This window comes from Calidris pugnax, unplaced genomic scaffold (genome assembly GCF_001431845.1).
Source record: "Calidris pugnax isolate Ruff unplaced genomic scaffold, ASM143184v1 scaffold318, whole genome shotgun sequence".
NCBI classification, from domain to species: domain Eukaryota; kingdom Metazoa; phylum Chordata; class Aves; order Charadriiformes; family Scolopacidae; genus Calidris; species Calidris pugnax.
Genome location: NW_015091062.1, coordinates 230,432 through 251,221, shown reverse-complemented (window position 1 = coordinate 251,221; position 20,790 = coordinate 230,432). Strand labels below are relative to the sequence as shown.

General features: G+C 45.3%; 1 protein-coding gene across 1 annotated transcript in view; it reads left to right on the top strand.

Annotated features, from left to right (window-relative positions):
* LIMS1 (LIM and senescent cell antigen-like domains 1) overlaps positions 1–20,790 on the top strand; it is a 79,986-nt gene that overhangs the window by 422 nt on the left and 58,774 nt on the right. The gene's annotated exons all lie outside the window — the stretch shown is intronic.

The window sequence follows — 20,790 nt, the reverse complement described above, 5'->3', positions numbered from 1 at the left end:
AGGAGGCCGGGGGTTCGCGGGTGTGTGCCCCCCCTCTTCGCCCCGGGAAGTTTCTCCTCGGCGGGGGAACTTTCCCCATCCCGGAGCCAGCGGGGAGGGTGGAAATCCCTTCTGCCACCCCCGGGGGGGTGAGGGTCCCGCGGGGGGCGGTGGGGGTGGCCTGAGCCTCCTCCTTACGGCAAACTGGGGATAACGCAGGAAAAACTCCGGTCTGACCCGTTTGGGAGGGCGCGTGAGGAGGGTTTAATGCCCTGTGCATCCTGAGGCGTCCTTTTCCCCAGGGGGGTTCCTGTTTTAGAAGCGTTATTTCTAAAGAAGGTATCTCTAAATAACTTCAGGTGTTTACGTGGTGAGGTGCTTGTAGTTTTATATGTGTCCCACAATTAGTGAGCCCTCGTATCTTAGGGAAAGGTTGTTAGGGAAAGCAAAGGCTGTTCCACTCATCCCCCAGCCTTCCAAAGCCTCCCGCCTTGTGGCTGTTTCTTGGGGAGAAATGCCCCCAATTAAAGCGCTTGGCAAGCGTTGTGCTACTATGTTGAAACCTTGAAGGCTGAGGGAAAGGAGAAGAGTGGTGTTGCACCCAGCTTGTGCTGTGGGGTCAGGAGGGCTGCTGGCACATACAGCCTTTAGCCTGGCTACAAGCTGCCTTATCTTTCCCGCACCTGGTTTCTGCTGAAAATTCCTGCAGCTCCGCACCACGCCTTGGGAGAAAAGCTGCGGTGGTGGCAGCAGCAAAGTCAAGCCAAGTCAGGGCTGTCGGGGTGGGCTACGGAGCCAGCACCATGCCCAGGGTCAGCATCCTGATGCTCGGAGGGGAAGTGCCAGGGTCTGGCCGGCCTTGACCAGCTTTAGCTCCAGCTGCTGGGCCACCACGTACTGAGTAAAAGAAGGTAACGCGATTCAAATGTCCGTGTGTATGAAGGTAACTGTTTTTTCTTCAGTTGTTGCAAAAGCTGCTCGCGTTCTTAGCATGTGATGGGTGCTTCTGGCCCAGCTCGCTTTCTGCCTTCCCAAAAGTGGCCAAGTTGTCAGTATTTGTGCTGTGAGCGTCAGTCTCCTGCGACGGCAAGGACCTGCGCCACGTTCAGCCCCGCACAGGTGCTTCGGCTCCGGCGTGGAGCCTGCCTCCCCGGGTAAATAGCACAATTACATACTTGGCGTCTATTCTGCTGAAGTTGTCAGGGAGCGGGCCAGCTGCCCTGCTGCTACACGCTTCCCGGGATATGTACAAACTAGGCTACACCCCTGGCACGGAGAGAAATTTTGGGACAAAGTCAGGCTAGAGCCTACGCTTGCAGAAACTTGCGGAGACGGAGTAGAGCGCTCCGGTGGGAGCCCACCTCAGCCAGGTGCCTTCTTCATTGCAAAATGCACGTGGCACATCCCGTGGGTGGCCAGCACATCCAGGGAGCAGCAGCAGCAGTGGAGTGCCTGTCCTGGGCTGTGGCTGGAGCATCTTTCTCCGGCAGTGGAGATGAGCCCTGCCGCCTCCCCACTGAGCAAGTCCTCCCACAGTTGAGCATCAACCTGCTGCTGATGGGCTCCGAATACAAACTGTGGGGCCAGCAAGGGCTGGATGTGGGACCCCTTGGTCCCCTCTCTGCTTCATTCCTCTCTGTTTGATGGGGATCGTATTGAGGACACGGGGCTGTGCTGTGGTTAAGGAGGTGAAGGTGCTGTGCAGTTGCTTCTCAGAGGAGCCGTGGCTCAAGGAAGCAGAGGGAGCTGCCGGCTGGGATGGGGAGAGCTGCTCCCACCTGGCAGGGTGGCACGGTGGGGAGAGGCTGTGGGGGTCACCTCCTTCGGGGGAGATGGTTGCAGGGCTTCTGGCCGACGACAGTTTCTTTAGGTGATTCCAGTCTGTTGAAGTAAAATAAAACAAAAGGGCAAGGTTTGTGTAAGATACATTTGGTAAAATGCGAGGGGAGGAGGTTAAAAAATGATGCGTTTTTCTTGCTTCAATTCTTCAGGGGAAAAAAAAAACCACCCTAAAAATGCAAATGTTTCATTCAAAACCACTTTTTAACAAAATACAAGGTGACCTCAAAAGCTTCCTTGGGCTGAAACTCCTAAGGTATTTTGAGTCTCTACTTTTTGCTCTGATTTAGGGAGTTAAAATAATCTAGTTTTGGGAAGAAAACAAAAAAGGAAAGAGTGATTTGGTACGTGGAAGAGGAGCAGACATCTGATCAGCAGGTACGCGCACAGGGTTTGTTACTGTCCTCTGAAATATTCTTCTTTTTAACTTTAGTGAGAGTTTGGTTGTTGGTTGTTTTTTTTTTTCTTTCTCCAATTCATGGAGGCTTTTGCTCTCCAGTTGCTGCCGCAGCTTTTATTTTGCAATGAAAGGGACTTGCAGGCTGGTGCTGGAAACCTGAACGCCCCTTTCCCGAGGCACGGCCATCGCGCTCGGCATCAGGCCGGGAGATCAGACTCTGCCCCAGAGGAGAGGGGTTTGGGCTGGGAGGGATGCGCAGACCCCCCTGTAGCTGGGAAGATTCTAGATAGCGGTTTGGGTTTCAATGTTTGGGGTGAGAGTGCGGGATTTGAGCATTTTTGGGGGGAGTAGAGAAGACTGTGGGCAGCTTTTCCAGCTGTTTGTGCTAAACTCATCGTGATTTGTTATCGTTGGAATGAGTTTCTCATGCGGTTCAGAGAAAAACATTAGCTAGCAGTTCAGAACCATTATTATCTTAAGCTTTTGTAGTTTCCTAGCACAAACTAAGTTTTTCTTTGTAGCAGTAAAGACAGGCCAGCACGCAGTAAAATACTGAACAAAGCAAGCTCCTCTTTACTCATACATAACTACCTTTGAAAAACTAGCATGGGCTCACTGGGTTTACAGCTCCTGTTCTGCTGTAGACTGTGGAGCTCAAAAATTTGGGCACTTTATAGTGTTACTGGCTTTAATGGAGGACTCCATAAATCAGAAGGTAAATGTGATGCTGCAGTTGTGATGCACAGGTCTTTTTCTTAGCACTAGCTCCATACAGTTACTGCCCTTAGCGGCCCACAAGACACGGAGGATGGTTTGCATAGTTGACAAATAGTTAACAAATTCTTTTTCAAGTTGCAATGAAATATTTATTATTGACGCACTTAAGGCAGGCTTTTCAGCTCCTGCAATTGTGGCTTTGTGCTAAGTGTGTTAGGTTAGACAGCCTGATTCATCTGTGTTTTTGTTCTCCTCCAAAGCCCGGTTTAAAGGTTTTTCACTCCATAGCGTAATGCAGTCTCCTATTAATTTTCAGTACAGAGACTCTTTAACTATTAGCTCTGCTAAAAGCAGCTTGGTGGATGGTGGGGAAATTACTCGCGTCAGATCTTGCCATGATGGCAGGTGCTGGTGACAAGGAAAATCAAACTGACAGTGAGGTTTTGATAGCCAAAGCCGTCCGTCGCGTGAAGCCAGCAGCCCCGTATGGGATCTGCTGCCCTTGGTCTTTTAGCCATGTGTGTTGCAATGCACGTCTCCCTTACAGCTTGTGGAGGAGGGCTGGTGTTGAGGCAGAAAGGGTAGAAAAGGGACGGGAAGGTCCTAATTCAAGTTGACAATTAGAGAAAAATGTAGCAGGGCACTGTGCCCTGGGGTTAATGCTTTTCTTCGTGTTAGGACACTCCTTTGCAATTACATCAGCGTTCCCTTTCCTGAAGTGTCTAAGTCTTTATTGAAAATGCTTACTTATGTTTTTTAAGCAGATAGACAGGAAAAAAAAAATTACTGTAATTTCCTTGGCTGGTTTTGTGTACCTCAGTGACCCTTTATGTGAAACAGTTTGATGAATTTGTCTTGGTGCCTGGAGACCATGGGTGGAAGCTGGTGGTGTGCCCAGTGACAAACGGTTTATGGGTCAAGTGGACCTCTCAGCAGCAATATGAAACCACGCTCCTGTGCAAAAATGGCATGGAGTCTGGAGTATCCTAGAGTGCATGAAAAACAGCGTTACAACAAGGCCAGCACCCAGGATGAGGTTTTATGCTCTGTGTTTTTCCTATCAATTGTTTTTCCTTATATTATATATGAGTCCTTGAATTCCAGCTCTGATCTTCTTTTCTGTCACTTTTTAACTCATTAAAAAACCCCACCCACCACTTCTATGGAATTTGATAAGAAGGTGAGTCCTAAGTCACTCGGTGCGTTTAGGGTTGTTTCAACCCCTGCTTGCATTAAATAGTGTGAGGAACTGAGAACAGACTGGTGGATGGGCTTTTATTTGGGTAAAACCTGAACTATTGGGAACAGTAGAATTAAAACCTTGGGGTTTATTGTTCACATCACGGATGGGGAGTCGGTGTGGGTAATTAGGAAGGAATTTTTCACAGAGAGAGTGGTCGGGCATTGGAATAGGCTGCCCAGGGAGGTGGTTGAGTCACCATCCCTGGCTGTGTTTAAGGGATGTTTAGATGCGGTACTGAGGGATACGGTGTAGGGGAGGACTTTGTAGAGTAGGGTAGATGGTTGGACTCGATGATCCCAAGGGTCTCTTCCAACCTCAATGATTCTATTATTCTAATCTGAGATACTAAGGCAATGTAATGATTTTATGAATGTTTCCTGGGTGGCCTGAGCAGCACGGGGAAGCTGCTGCGCTGAGAATTATGAAGGTTTTTCTGCATTAATATATTGTTTTAGTGTAGTTGGGGGCACTGGGAAAGACCACAGCAAAGCCGTGCAGTAAGGCCAGCAAATATTTGGGAGGCAACAACATGGCAGGGTGGCTCCCATCCAGACCCCACGCTGACGCGGAACAGCTGTGGGATTGATGTGGGGAGAGAAAACCACGCAGAGAAATAGTTTCAAATCCACCCTGGGAGCGGGAAGGGCAGCCTGGAGGCTTTGCAAGGGCTCTTTGCAGGGACTCAGCCATCCCCACTGGGGCCGGGTGCTGCCCGGTGGGGACGAGGGACCAGCTGTCAGCCGCGGCATCCCCGAGTCCTCCCTCTGTGTCTCCTGGCGTGCTCTCCACCCCCGATTTGGGGATGAAAAATACAGCTTGGCAGGCAGGGCGGCACGGCCGGGGGAAGGCGGCCCCTGCAGATTGGGGGCTGAATCAGCACAGCAGCCTCCGTTGGCAAAAACCCTCGGGTTTTGGTGGATCCTCTGTCATGAGGAAATGTTTGCAAGCGGGTGCGTTATTTCGGTTTGAGCACCACGCGCTTCTGAGCCGCGTTGGCAGCAGGACAGGTTTGTGCTTTGAGGCAGAGAGACCAACATTTGTGCTGGATTAAGTCATGTATTTTTGCCAGGGTCTGCTGGTAAATAGGCTGAGATTCGCTCAGCAACAGTCCTCTCCCAGACCCAGCTCTGGCCAGCGTCACGGAGCAGGACAGACCATCTCTGGGCCATGCCAGGGCAGCTGCTCTTCCCACAGGCGGCAATTACAGAGACATTTTAATTAAGCGTGTGGTTGTGCTGCAGCTGACCAGGGTGACCCGCATGTTCCTGTCCCCCAACATCTCTTGTGCCAGCACCGGGGACCTGAGCCAGCTGAAAACCCACGGTGAGAGAGATTGGTAGATATATAGATTTAAAACTGAGTTTGTCTCGATCTGGATCCATTCCTTGATCTTGTGAGTGGTGGTGATGTCGGGGGGGAGGAAGGGGCGTGGGAAAGGTGGAAGTACACGTTTCAGCAGAAGTGTGGATTTGTGCCTGGGTTGTTGTAGCCATGGCCTCGGAGAGTGGCATTAAAGGTGGGGTTCTGTGAGGAGGTGTTTGGATCTAAAGGAGGAGGGAGCAGTGTTCACTGGTGGTCTGGATTGGGGCTGGGGACAACCTGTGGCCGTCCCAGGTCTGCTGTCGGGAAGGGGCACGTCCATGCTCCGCTGCACTGGAAGAGGGATCGCGTGCCCGCAGGTCATTCAAGGAGGATCACCTGCGTATTTGTGCTTCCAACAGCAGCAAGCACACTTGAGTATGTTCTTTCTGCAGCTTGTTGTCTCCTCCTACAGCCCTGCCTGAAGGGATACCACCCCGGCAGTGGTTTTGTCATGGTTGTCACAGAACTAGTTCACAGAAATTCACCTTCAGAGGGCTTGGAGGAAGGAGGCTTCACGTGCCGACCTCGTGACACACAAGTTATGATCAGAAAGGGCACAGAGGAAGAACAGCGACACATCGATGCCTGTTTAAATCTACCTAACGTTTGTTGGCACGACACGACTTCGTGATCTGAAGGTGCCCAGGGACTTGCTTCACCCATTGCTTTCAGGTCCCAGAGGAACTGGATGCTTTTTATACCTGCTTGTGCTGTTGAGAAAAAAAAAAAAAAAATGGAGCAAGGGCTGTGCCTATGAAGTCTTTTGGGCTGAGTCCCTCCACATGGAGATCCAACTGTGGGCCAGCCATGGCGCACATGGCTGCTTGCTTGTTCTTCTCAGGCCCTGTATTGGGAGACAAGAAAAGCTGCAGTGGGAAAAGGGGCTTGATGGGAGCTGTGGGGCTGAAAGGAGAAGGGCAGGAACCTCTCAAGTGCAACATTTCTATAGTACTTTTAAACGTCCCAGAAAACAAAGGTTTTTTTCCTTTTGTAAGTATATGCAGTTGCAAGAGAGAGGCAGTATTCTGATAATATGAGAAGGGAATCAAAGTGGATCATTTTAAAGCTGCTGCTGTTAAGAAAAAGCTGACTTCTGAAATCTTTGTTCCTTCATTCACATTTTTTTTCTTTTTGTTAGCCAGCCTCAGGAAATGAGCACATTCTTTTGGCTTTCCGTGTCTGAGTCACTTCTTATATATATCTCTGTCTATATATAAAAATATATTATAACATCTGGAGATGTTTGTTTCAGAGACGTACTTGTTTTGTGTTAGGGTATCTAAGCTTTAAATGTTTGTACACAGTTGGATGTTTCCAGAGTTTCCCATACTTCTCTGGTTACAAGGATATGTATATTGCTGTCAGAGAAGCTAAGGGACATGATCTGATAACCTAGGGAATATGCGAACAAGTAAAAGTAAATCCTTTAAAGAAAGTTAGATTTTGTTATTTCTTTCAAAAGTTAAACTATCGAAGCAGTTGCTGAACACGAGTTGCATCCAAATATGTAGCTTTTCAATGTTTGCCAAGTCTATTAAAAAAAAAAAAAAAGTGTGAGGAGGAAAATTGGAAAATCCCAGTAGCACTTCTGTTGTTCTTTGGGAAAAAAAAAAAAAGGAAGTAATTAAAAGCTCATTATATCCGTCTCTGCCATTGAGCAAGCTGACGCTCGGGTGGGCTCTGGGAGTGCTCTCATGCACGGCAGGGTCTCACTGCCTCCCTGTGTCCTCCCACCGGGTCACACGGGGATCGTGAGACTTCATTTTAAAAGGGGAAAGAAGAAAAAAAATCCATTTGGTTTAACCAAAGGCCAAATATTTAACTTTAGTGGGGGAGGTGGTGGGATTTAGGAGAATGAGTTAAATTTCCGTCCTTGGTTGTTTAAGGTAGCTGTACCAAAAATGAGGGGAGACCCAGGAGAGCAGGCACTGGTGGTGTCCCACGCAGGGGGGGATGGTGGGATGCTGGCGGGGCACGAGGGGAAGATTCCCCTATGGGGCTCCATCCGCCTCTGGGTGTTCACGGCGGCTTCTCCTGCAGCTTCCCCTGAAATGCCCTTGGGTTTATGGCTCAGATAAAAAAACCTCTCACTGATCAAATATTTTGATTGCATCCTGGCCTTCCTGTTAGTTTCTTTGATCTTTTTCTCATCAGTGGGTCGCAGTGGACTTTCGAAAGTCTTGCTTGTTGAAATAGTTGTATAAATATAATCCTCAGGGTAGGTGTTGTTTATAAAAGTACTTATCTCCCAGGAAAAAAATCTACTTCCTTTTGTCACTTCAGCATGCTCGTTTTTCCATTGTGCATCAAAGAAGTATGATTTCTATAATTATATCAAAGAATAGCAGCTTATTGTCAATTGTTTGAAATAATCTAAAGGCCGGTGAGGCTTATTCTTTTGGCTGATTTCCTGCTTATTCAAACACTGAAGAGCTGTTTCAGATTCATGTTTTGATAAAAAAATATAAAAGAAAGCCATAGAGGCAGGGCAGTCTCTGGGGGAAACGGATGGGCTGGCAGCCCTGGGATGAATCCCCCTCTGTTGAAATCTCCAGCAGTTACAATTTCTCTTTTTTTTTCAAAGAGAAAAGGCTGCCCTTCTCCCTGGGCATCTCATTCACGTGATGTCCCCCCGTGAAATGCTGCCACTCAACCCCACCGGGTGTCTTCAGGCGGTGGCACGAAGCCGTCCGGTCGCCTGGCTGGGTTTAGCTTTGGAGTGCGGCCGGGGCGGTGGGGGGATGAGTTGTGCCACAGCTCTGCAGCTGGATAAAGCAAGGGAGGAGGGATGAAATAACTGCCTGTGGCTACGTACGGTGTAAGCCCAAAGGTGAAAGTTCCCAAACTTAAGACCGAAAGCTGCATTTTTCTTGTTGTCACAAGCAGGATGGGAATGATGGCCCTGACATCTCCAGTGGGACCTATAGAGGGTCCAAGGGTTGTCGATGGGAGAGATGTTTGATGCGCCGGGCTCTGGCTGGGTCGCTACAGATCCCAGTAGTCTTCTCAAGAGAAGGTAAGATGGTCCTTGATGCCTGCTCATATCCGAGGCAAACTTCACCCCGAAGACGCTGCCTTCAGACCCATCCCTTCCCCAGCCTGCATTAAACCTACTGCTGGACCAGGGCTTCGTTTTGAGGAGTACAGAGAAAATGAAGAGCTATTTTAAGTGTCACATATTAACGATGCCGCATCATTTCGATGTGGGTGAAGCTCTTTGTGCTTGCAATTCCTTAGCTGATACACTGCAAGGGGGAAATGATTTGGATTTCTCGTGTCAAATTGAATCTGAGTGAAAATGTGAAAATCAATATTTTTATGTTTACTGTGCAGAGATGGGTAAACAGTACAGTTAAGAGGATCCTTGGCATTACCCTTGGGAAAATTACTAGAACATGATAAAATGGCAGAGGATCCAGGAACAGTAATATTGCGTTTCATGAGAAAGCTTTTTGTTCACCTTCGGCTATTTATTCATTTATAAATAGCTTTGTGAACCTGTATTTAAAAGAGGCATTAAAGGAGTTTAGTGCTGTTGTATGATATCGATGTCTTTTCAGAGCAGTTTCAGCATGGACAGATTCCCAAGGCAGGCAGAATTACAAAAGGAGTGTTTTGTGTCATCTCAGGTAAAATTAGTTTAGTTGTTATTACCCGATGGATTTTGATAATATGTAGCAGTGTCGTGGCTTACTTTACATAACGGATTTTCTGTTAAGTCCATAAATACACAGTTTAAAATGTGCAGTGTTACTTCCACGCAGGTACTGTGCTGCAGTTTGTAGAAAGGAAGTGGTGGGGCAGATGCTGGGTTGTCAGTCACTGTGTGCCCAGCAGGGCTGCTGTGGCCATCACAACTCATTGCTTGGATGAATTGAGTGGTGGCAATGTGGTGCTGGGAGGTCTTCTGGGGGGAGACCATCCTGCCAGAGAAAGAACCACACCACAGAAAGCTGTCTTCTGGCGTCTCACCCGTGTAGGCATGATGGACGTTGCTGGTACTAATGTTGGTGGTTTTTTTCTCCTATGTTGAGTAATGCTCCTTGTTTGGTTAACGTTACAGATATTTACCAGTTCTCCCTGCTTCAGTGGGGGGAGAATATAATAAAAAACTGCTGAGTCCAGATTTTCTAAGGCATCATATTTCCTCTTCATGGAAGTGTGTGCAGGATGAGCAGGGCTTTAGTTCCAGATCAGACTTGGAAAAACTGAGTTATCCACTCTGTGTTCATGGTTTAAATAAGAATGGTCTTGTGGTTGGTCTTGGGGATGCAAGAGAGAGGCAGGTTCTCCCTGAAATAGTTAGAAGGAAATTCCTAGTTGTTCACACTAAAAATGCATTGTTCTGCATTCTACGGAAGTGCCTAAAGTTCATCTAAAGTTCGTGTTGATACAAAGTTCAAAAAGCCCCCCAAAAGTGTCTGTGACATCAATATCTAGTATTTCAGATTGTAGCATGAGTTTTCATTAGTGAAATGTTGCAAGGATGTTAACAGAATTGCGTTTACTGAATACTTTGATTCTTTTTTTTTTTTTGACATCAATATCTAGTATTTCAGATTGTAGCATGAGTTTTCATTAGTGAAATGTTGCAAGGATGTTAACAGAATTGCGTTTACTGAATACTTCGATTCTTTTTTTTTTTTTTTCCTCATGATATTAACAGAGATCAGTGACGACAAGGAGCTTGTAATATTTGGCTCCAATATTCTTATCTTAAAGTGAACATTAAACATTTACAGAAAGGATATACCTGTTTTTCAGAAATTCATAAACAGTGAAATGTATCTAAGTAAAAATAGTTGGATTAATTTATTTAGTCTGAAGACAATGTAGTCCCAATCAAACAGAGCACTCGAGCAAAATACCTGAGTTCACTTGGGTCAAGATACGAGTTTCAATTTTTGTTTTCCTAGAGCCAAGAGCTCAAGTGGATGGAGCTGGCACATCACACACCCCCAGTTACAGGGCCTGGGTTCACCCTTGTTGTCCATGGCTCACACGAGTGTTAGACTGCATCTCTGCTATTGTATTCTCTTTATAAGCTTTCTTGAGGGATACCTGTCACAGCACCTGAAGCATTTAAACCAAACAAACAAGTAAAAGAGTGGCAGGAGAAAATGTATTTTATTTTTTTTTAAAGTGACTCTGCTGTAAATTACTCCATTACTCTGTTCATTGTGTACAAGCAGGTGCTGCAATAGGATGTTGTCTCCAAAATATTACAGGCAATTGCCTGGTCAGGTGTATAAACAAACACAGGATGCCTCTACCAAAGCCTTCCTTCCGAAGGCAAGAAATGCATCAACAAGAGTTGCTAACATTTTAAAACCTCAGCGGGTGATGGTACAGCTTCAAAAGCACTGTGGCAAGGAGCACTTTGGTGCTGCCTGTTGCCTTCACAAAAATGTCATTGCTGGTTTTTCTCCCTGGATGCTGGAAAGTCGCAGTTGCCCCTTGGCAGGATGATGCTGCCCGTACCCAAAGAGAAGCTGGTGGCGTGGCGTGGTGCAGCTGAGGGAGGCGTGCAAAGTGGCCACTCGGTGAGCAATAAAAGTTACAGCTGGCATCTCCAGACCCTCCTGCCAGGCCTATCCCCATGGGCTTCATGCACTGAAATGCAAAATTTGCTCTGTACAAGTAAAAGGAGTTGAGAGAAACAGTGGCAGTATTTGGGGTTGTCCAGACACACATCAGTGGTCGGCAGCCTGCACGGTGATGTAGCTCTGGGAACCCTCCTGGCAACCTCACGGTGATGCCACCCCCTCTGTCTTTTCTCAACACCAGAAGAATTTTATTTTTTTCTTATGATGTACTTTATCATCTTACATCACCTTATTGTAGTATGCTGGGATGTTTAATTCCCTAACAGCTCTGGTGTACCCTGTTGCTTTGCAAATGTAAATATGCGTTTTCTGTGCTAACGAATACGTGCTTTCACAGAGAACGTCTTCAGCGCTTCATCAACCTGAACCACAGCAGTGGCTTTCTCTTCCTCTTCAGCACACGGGCACGAGGCCACGCTTTGAACCGATTGCACTAATAACTTGTGTGCGGGGAGGGGAGAAGAGAGGAAACTGCAGCTGAAGTCAGGAACTGTTTGCTTATTTATTAGTTATGAAGAGCCAAACTGTGGTCATTTCTAGCCAGCTGGCCAACGTGCTACCACTTGGCTTCTCTTGATCTCTCTCTGCAGAGTTGCTGTCTGCATCACCCCTTTGGCTGTATCTTCTGGGAGGTGAGGCCAGCAACCCAGGGAGGATGAAGATTAAATTGCCATACATTTATTTTTTTTTTTCCCCAGGAATACAGGAGCATTTTCTAAGAATATTCAAGTGTCTTCTACAGGGGAAGAAATGTGCCCACCTCTGAAAATTGGAGGAGCGGGATTCAGAAAGGGTTTGTTCTGTATTGCCATGTCCAGAGGGAGATGGGGTGGACCACCAGCTGCCTTTTTCATTCTTTTAAATCGAGCAGCTTTTGCAGAGGTATTTTAAAATGGGGGGGTTACTTCCCTTTTTACTGCTTGGCAGTGATATGGAAATACCTGAGGAATGGGTTTTAAGAATATTCTCCCCTTTCCTTCTCCCCCATCCCTTTCTATTTCTTTTTTACTTTTTAAGTCTAAAACTGTTGGTTTTGTCTTCCCTGACTCCTATATCTGGAAGATTTGGGGCATGCTTGTTGGGAACAGATAGCAATTTGTCCCAGTACAAAACCCATCTGTGAACAAGCCCTAGGGTTTTACTGTGACATCCCACTTGTTGTTGCTGTTGTCATGTTAACAGTTTTCAGTCAGATGAGAGTTTTGTAGCCTAAACAGAAACTGAGTTCCTAATGGAGAAAATAAAGTCCCCCAAAAAGGAAAAAAAAATTTGATTATAAAATGATTGTCCTGATTTATCTTTCTGCCAACTTCTATAATAAAAGTTGAAATGATTACCCATCAGAAATACAGGTGATTTTCCCTTACTCAGAATCAAGTTTGTTTCAAATCTGCAGGGAATGTATCATTAACTTCAAAAAAATAGATTAGCGTGACAATTCCACAAGACTGCGTGCATGTAAATAGAGAATTCTGCTCCAGTTTAAGGTAATATTTGATTATCTTCTGCATGTTGTTAGGAACACAGAAATACCTCAATTTGTTTGTTTGATCACTTGTTGTTTAACGTTTTTGATAACATGTGCAAATGCTAGAGGTTAGTGTGATTAACCGATTAATTGCTGATTAATTGCAAGTCTGTCCCAATTCTTCTCGAAGCCAACTGAAATTCTGTTGTGCTGTTTACTGGGGCTTGGTTTAGACTCAGGGGTCTGTAGATGGAACATCAGTGGCCAAATAAGACAAAATACCTGCTAATTCTTGGGAAATAATTCTGTCGGTTTTGAAAGTTTGCTTCTGTGTCTCAGATACACAGATGAAACTATTGCTGTTTCGAGTTATTTTTGTCTGGGAGGTACAGTAAGGTTGGTCTCGTAACAGTTCAAACTCAGGAGGATATTTTCCTAATCTATTGTTTCTCATATTTAAAGAAGAGCAGCTGCTTGCTAGATAAATGGGTACACCATCTCTGCCCAGTGTCACATCCCTGTGCCCACAGATAAATGTCTTTGGTTGAAGATGTCATAGCTTGGATTTTACACCTGGTAAAGTATATTTTGTGCAATTTATGTCTTGTGTATAACTCGTAACTGAAGTTGTTTCAGCTTGCCTTTTTTTTTTTTCCTATACAAAAGATCTGAATTTAATTAAAAAGTGATCGTTGTACTATATGACCCTATAGTTTTATTTACAGCATTTTTCAACAGATCTTGGCAACGCCCTTTGGTTGCCATAATTGGGTTCGCATAGTTTGGCAAACTGTGATGCAAATGTAAATGTGAGAAAGAAAACGAAAGTCCGGGCCTGCAGGCTATGAAAAGCGAGTCGGCGCAGGTCTGATTGCTCAGAAGGTTGGCACCCAAATGACAATTCAGTTTCGGTCTTCTGCAGCGGAGTATGAAGAAGTTGTGTATTAACCCAGCGTGGTGCTAACTGGTATAATTTAGTTTACATTTTGAGCCCAGTAGCCACTTGGCTGATGACCTGCGGGCTATTCTTCCGGCTTCGGTGCAAGCGAAATGGTTACGGATGGGTAAGCAAAAGGGAGGTGTTGGTTCATGGGAGCCTGCACGGATCCTCGGATGAGCTCTGAGGGGTGAATTTTGCAGGGAGCGTGTTGTGTTTGTGGAAGGGAGCTGAGGTCTGGGTTGGCAGTGGAGTGGCTACTGCAAGTGGGTGGGAGTGGGGTGGGAGCCTGTGGGATTGCGGGCTGTGGGGTCCTGGCGACCTGCCTGTGAGCCAGACTCTGCCTCTGGCAGGGGTGAGGTCCAGGTGATCTCCTGGGCACGTGTGGGACCAGTCTGAGGAGTGGCTGCCTGTGCCATGTACTGGTGGTGATTTGCAGTAGTGAAATTTTGGCAAAGCCAGAAGTCCCCTTCAGGAAAGGGAGAGCAGGAGAGGGGCGCCGCGTCTTGCAGCGCTGCTGCTTGGTGAGTGGTGTGTGTGAGCACAACAGCAGCAGGGGAGATGGCATTTATACATCAGCTTGGCCAAGGGGATTCTAATCACGGTGCATCCCGCAAGCAGCAGGGCTTTGAAATGCCTGTGGCGGGGCACTTCAGTACTAAAGAGGGTAAAGAAGGAAGGAAGGGAAAGATAAATCTCAAGATGTCTAAGTCACTCCGGTTTCTAAGGTGTCTGGTTTATTTGTACTGCTTGCTCAATGTTTCTTGTGTTACTCGGCATTATACCAGTGGTTTTCAGCGACATTAGGAACAGCACATTGGGATTTAATGGATTAAATCCATAAAAACAGGATTTCTGTTCATTTGGTATCATCATTCCCCCCCTCTCCCATGAAACAGATTTGATTCTGGACAACTGTAATGATTTATCCATTAAGTTGCTGAAACCCTAATCTCTGTGTGGGTTGGGTTGGGTTTCTGTTCCTAATTAACGTATGTAAGGCTGGTGATTTCTGCTGAACACTGAGCATCAGGCTGGACTGGTCAGAGATGCCTGTTATTATCTCCTTTATAAATACGTGTGGAAAAGCCAGCTTCTGAAGGGGATAGTTGGAAAGCAAGGTTAGAACAGAAGATTTGCCACCCTGGCTGTAACAGTGGCAACCAAGCATGGTATTAAATAGATGCTTGGACTCCTTTGGCTTCCCCAGGGCTGCTCTTGAAGTCCAGCCTTGCAGGTGTGATGGTGGCAGCGAGGTTTAGGTGTGGGAGCAGAGGATGAGAGGATCTTCTGAAAAGTGAGTTGACCAGCTTCAAGTTCATATGCTGGTTGTTGTATCACTGGTCAGAGGGTTGGGTGGAAATCCAGGAGCTTCTCACTGTGCTCCGGGAGGGATGTCAGATCTCTCTCAGCCTCTCCCCAAGCACGCCGGAAGAGTTGAAAGACAGCTAACCACAAAAAACTGGTCTCTATTTGAGAGGTCTAAAATCTTATTTTTTGCCCAGTAATTGGAAAAAAAATGTCTAGCTTCACGCATATTACAAACTATCTGTCCTCTAAATCTTTTTCTGAGGTGGACTTAAAATGGTGCTGCTCTCCGACGGGTCATCCAGGTGGGAATCCAGACTATTAAATTTCTAGAGCATGTTGTGCGTGACCTTGACATTTGAAATGTTGCCGTAAGAGTACAGGATAGCATTTTTAGATATGCTTTATCCAAGTTAAAAGTATTGGCCGATTTTCATTTATGCTATAAGCAACTTTGATTCCCATCCCAGTTTTGGAAAGCAAGAAACTGCTGGTGATGTTCAGGGGCACACATGCTGTGTAAGTTAAGTGTAGCTTAGGGCTGGGCTTACACCCAGTGGTTTACACCCGGCGCTTCTCAGTGGGACAAATGTGGTCAGGCACAGGCACTAATAATATCTCTCTTTAATTGGGCAGAGCACAAAACACACAGTTTATGCCAGCTGTGGGAAGACTGGTGATAACTTCGTGTTAGTAGGTTTTATACCAGGACAGGTCACCTGCCAATATTTTTGAAAAATATCTGATCTGGGCAGGAGTGTTTATAGTGGACTGGTACTCAGCACCACCCTGCTGCAGCATGTTTGATCCTGCCTGAGGAGCTGTGAAATGGGCTGTGCCTGAACTGTGTCTCTGAACTGTGATTTCAAGGAGATGCAGCTCGCTGAAGGTCAGAGAGCAGGGCCAGGAATGATATACAGATTTTTTTTTTTTTTTTTGGTGGTGGTGTTCAGTTGGGAAAAAGCGCTTAAAAGCAAACACACATAAGCAGCAAACAAAGGAAGCCTTTACTTTGCCAAATGTCTTGCTGGTAAGAACATCGGCAATGAGGTGCTTTTGAACTGGCATCCATCTCCTGCCTTAGGGGAGAAAACAGTCTCTGTTGTTCCTTAGTAGTGTCTGTTTTACAAACCCTTTGTTTTTACACCCTCAGTTATAGGTTGATTGGACTGATTATTCTGTATTTGGGAGGTGCCTTTCAGCAACCTAAGCATATACTAATATTGGATAAAGCAACCTCTCCCTTCTTGCTCTGAACCCAAAGGTGTGATGTTTTCCTCTGGCTCCCCATTGGGAGGGTAAGAACAGGGTAGCATGGTCCCCACAGTGATATTCATCCATCCCTTTGGATAGGTATATGCTCTTTGGCATGGTTTACCCATATAATTCCTTAAGATTTTATTAAAAGAATTAATTTCTATTGTACTTTATCCAAGTACAAATAACATATTAATGAAGGTCTCCATAGCTGAAACAAATCGGCTGGAAATCCTGAGGCTGATCTGAGCACAAGGAAAGTTTTATTTTCATTTGTCTTTCTTCTCTTTTGCCTCTTACTTCCAGCATCTAATTGCTGTTCCATGGTTCCTGGCACTGGTGGCTAAAGCTGAGGGCTGATTGCTCTTTTATTTTTAATATCCTGCGGCATCTATAAACTGAAAATCAGGGCATGGAGAGTCCAGAATTTAAAGGAACTTTACACCACTTTGAGTGTGTTCTTTGTGGAAATCGGATTTAATTTCAAGTTTTAGGTACAGGATAGTTTAAGATAATTTAAATCTGGATAATTTAAAAGCTGCTTTTCTGTAATGATTCCAGGAAGAGAAGGCACGGGGTTACGAATCCCATTTTTTTGAACTGCTCAGCATCTGAAGCTGTTCTCAATCATTTCAGCAGAAGTTCAGATATGTTTCCCCAACCATCTTTCTGAAGGTGCACCCCTTGGTCTCACTTCCAGTTAACATACTTCATATAATACTGTTGTATATCATCTTCTCTGGCTGTATTACTGTCTTGAATCCATTTACTGGAATTCTTGTGCTTTCTTTTCAAGCATTTACTGCTAACCACTAATAAATCTGGAACATATTGGGACTTGGTGGGATGTTGGGCTTTCCAGGATGAAACTTCATTGTTTCCCGTTACAGGCTGTGGTTGGCAATTGCCTTTCCCTCCCTCCCACCCTCGGTCATCTGAAATCCTCCCTTACTGCACCAGCTTTTTCTATCCGAGCTGTCCCTGCTCATTGCCGCCTTTATTCCCCCCCTTCCTGCCAGTGTCTCTTCCCAGGATGGTTCTACAGTTCAACATGCCCACAGTCACTCCTGCAGGAGGGGCAGAAGGGGCAGAAGGCTTCTGGCACAGACTTGTCCAAATCCCATCTGAACTGTTTCATCTGCAATGACTGCAAGAGGTTTAAGTAGCAGAAGAGCAGCCAGGAGCCCAGCATGGAAAATAAGATTTGAAATAAATCAAGAGTACGTGCCCATCACATCTTTTACTGAATTCTCATTTTCAGCCATCTTTTTTTTTTTTTTTTTTTCATTTTAAGCATTTAGAATGGGAAGTGTCTTTTCGCATTTCTATAACTGTCCAGTACATTTTGAAGCTCTTACATAAACAAAAAGTAGTCAAAAATGTGTCTCTTAAATCTCTAGCTGTTGCAGACGCCATCATTAAGTAGTGAGTGTCACTGGCCCCAGCCTGCCCGACTGTCTCCTCTTGGCTTTTCATGTTCCCCGTCACATGGGAACAAAAGATGACAAAAAGTCTCTGCTGTTTTGCTCCTGCTCACGGGTCACAGCGTGGCAGAGCTGTAACCCCCTTGCACCCGTGGCAGGGAGTGGGGCGTGCAGGAGATGCTGCAGGGAGGTGGACTCCCATGGCTCGGCTGAGCTCTCTGCTGCCAAGTACAGTTTTGTGTTGGTTTTTTTATTTTTTTTTAATAAAAACTTCCTTTGCCTTTTTTTCCCTTAAGTTGAGAGAACCCAAATTGTTTTTCCATGTGTTGTTTCAGATGAAAATGCTTTTCTTCCTCTTTTTCTTTCTGTCAAAAGAACTAGTGGAAAATTTTTTGAGTATTATTCAAAGACCTTTATTTGTTTTCCCCTAGGCTTACTCTTTACTTTGGACCAATGCCTTATTTTTCAGTAGCAGATCAGAGCTACCAAAAAAAGGTGTCTGCTAGACAAGAAAAGTAACTTTTTAAAAATTAATTTGGTACTCTTTTCATACATCAAGATTGATAATTGTATGTTATTGGCATTGCCACAATCTAAAAATGGTAGTAAAATAAAGATCCTTTGGGCTGGCATTTTTATGCTGTCTTGAATGAATTCTCTTATGGGCTGTGTTCAAAATAACTTGGCATCCTTGCAACTGTAGATTGCTTAGAAAGCAAGAAAGTAAATTTTGGAAAAAACTTCTTTCTATTATTGGAATATCTAGTACACAAAATTAGTGTTTACTTTTTGTTAGGTACAACATCTTGGGATTTCGGTTTCTTCTGCTAAATCTTATGTATTAATTAGGGTGGTGATGGTTACTCTGAAAGAAGTTAATCAGATTTTTTTTTGAGCTGTGTGGCAGCAGTATTTTCAAATAAGTTCTTCATAGTTTTTAATAGTATATGGAAGTCATAGGTTAAAGTGCATTTCCTTCTAGGGCTTATGGTTTCCTCATCTATTCCTATCATTATTACAAACGTGTAACTTACCATAAGAGAATGAATGAACGGAAAAAATAAACATGTAATTCTAATACCAGTTCTGGTACTGCCCTTATTCTTCTTTCCACACATGAAATTGACCTGTAGCTTTCCTCACACCTGATGTTAAGTTTGTATTTATTTATATGGTGAACCTTGATTAACCGAACCTCATGACTTGCTATTTTTATAGCAGTTAGAAGTAAATGGAAGTAGAAATGGAAATGCCTGTTGTCAGAGGAAGCACAAACGCCAAAAAACCACTGCAGATTAGGAGTGATTTTAGATCTCAGTTTTTAACTGCTTTTTAAGGGTATACCGTGACAGTAACTCTTTATCTGAATGTTATCATTTATATACATAACACGCTTCTTATGTGGCCCATATTTAGATCACTTCTGGGATCTCTGTGAATGCTGCTTCTTCACATTCTTTTATGAAGGGTGTGTGTCTGGAGAGGCTTTAAAAATTACTTTTAAGGGAAAAAATTTCTGAGAAATACCACACCCTCTTACTCCAAAGAAGCCTTGTGCTGTTTTTCTTTTGGTTGTGTTTCTTTTTGTTTTCTTTTTCCTTCCTGAGATGTATGCCACCTGAAAGTTGCCCTGGAGTATTTGATGGTGGTAGTGGCATGAGAGCCTGCAAGATGGGCTGGTACCAGGAGCAGATGACAGTTGATGTATCTGAATCCCTATTAAATCAGTGGTGAGCTGTGCATGGGATCATCTTTAAACCTAAAAAAATCATCTCCCTTAAATCCAAACAAGGATGGTTATCCCAGTTTATCCAAGTCGATTTGAAACTGCTCTTAAATCACTGCAGTCTTCATGAGTGAACTTGCTCTTCGTGCACTTGCTGTTTTGCTCTTTGCATGCCCTTCATTTTTGCTGTGAACCTTTCACCACCAGAGCCCACAAGCAGCATTTTGAATGTGGTGGCTTCCTGAGAAGGTACAACTGTAGAAGGGTAGAATTTGATGTGGTCCTCATTTTAATCCCTGCCAATGAGAGCAGGTTGTGGAGGGGCTGTCTGGGGAGAACTTTGCTTGGGCAATCATTTAGGAGAAGACTGGGTGAAACAAAAAAGGGAACAGAGGGGATGCAAAGGTATGATCTCCTGCCACCCCGCTCTAGTCTTCATTTCCTATCTGCTTTATCATTTGTCTGTAAATCTCTTCAGCTGGCATCAGGCTGAACACTTGGGTTTCTGCAGTTGTCTGCTAGTTGTCCATATGTGTCCCGCTTCTGGCACAAAGCGGCCACTGTCACCATATTATTTGGTCTTGTGGTCTCCAAAGCGGGGTGTGTGCATGGGACGATGCATTGGGGTGCAGGAAGAAAATATTGGGACTTCAATAATACATGCAGATGATTTATAACTGGATAAAGATACATATATTGGGGATGCATGCTCAAAAGTTTTTACTGTTAAGATGTATGTGATCAGAATAGTTTGTAGACCACTGATCTAGCAGATGGAAAAACAGTTCTTTATTTTTTCCCCTTATTTGCCCCCAGATTATGGCTCAGCTAAATTGAGGCCTCTGCAAATACAGCCGCCTGCCAGTTTAAAGACACTGTGTAATGAAATGATTCCCCTAGGTAACTCAGCTCAAAACCACCCCTTCTCCAAGAGAAGATGTGAATGAAGTGGCTTCTCCTATGGAATTAATTGAAATGCATCCACACGATCTTTTCCTTTTGATTTGAATGGGAGCTGATTGGTTTTCCCAGTGCAGGAAAAAGAGCTGTTTTCTTCTCCTAAAGTGAAACGCCTGGTATCTGATACCCTATTTATTGAAGCTGGTGAAGGGAAGGAAAGGTGAAGGGGCACAGCCAGGTAGCGGGGGTGGGGGAGAGAGCACGGTGCCAAAATTTGCAGGGCTGGTGGGGAGCAGCAAACGCAGAGGCGAGGTGACTCAGGCGCATCCCTCCCAGTCCGCCCCACTGTGACTCCCAGCCCAGATTCCTCCCGTCCTGCCGCACCTTTGCTCTTGGAGCAGTGCTTTCCCGCCCTCTCCAAAAATGAGAAAGTGGGAGCCTGCCAAGGCGCTTTGGAGGATGGCCTCCACCAGGGATCCTGCTCACCTGGGTTCATGCTCATGGCCCCCACCTGGGCACTCAAGTGTTCCGCTTCTCTTGGCACTGCCTGGTGTAAACACTCGGGCAAATGAATAGGGAAAAGGAGTGGGATGGACAGACAGACGGACACCCCCGGTCTATCTG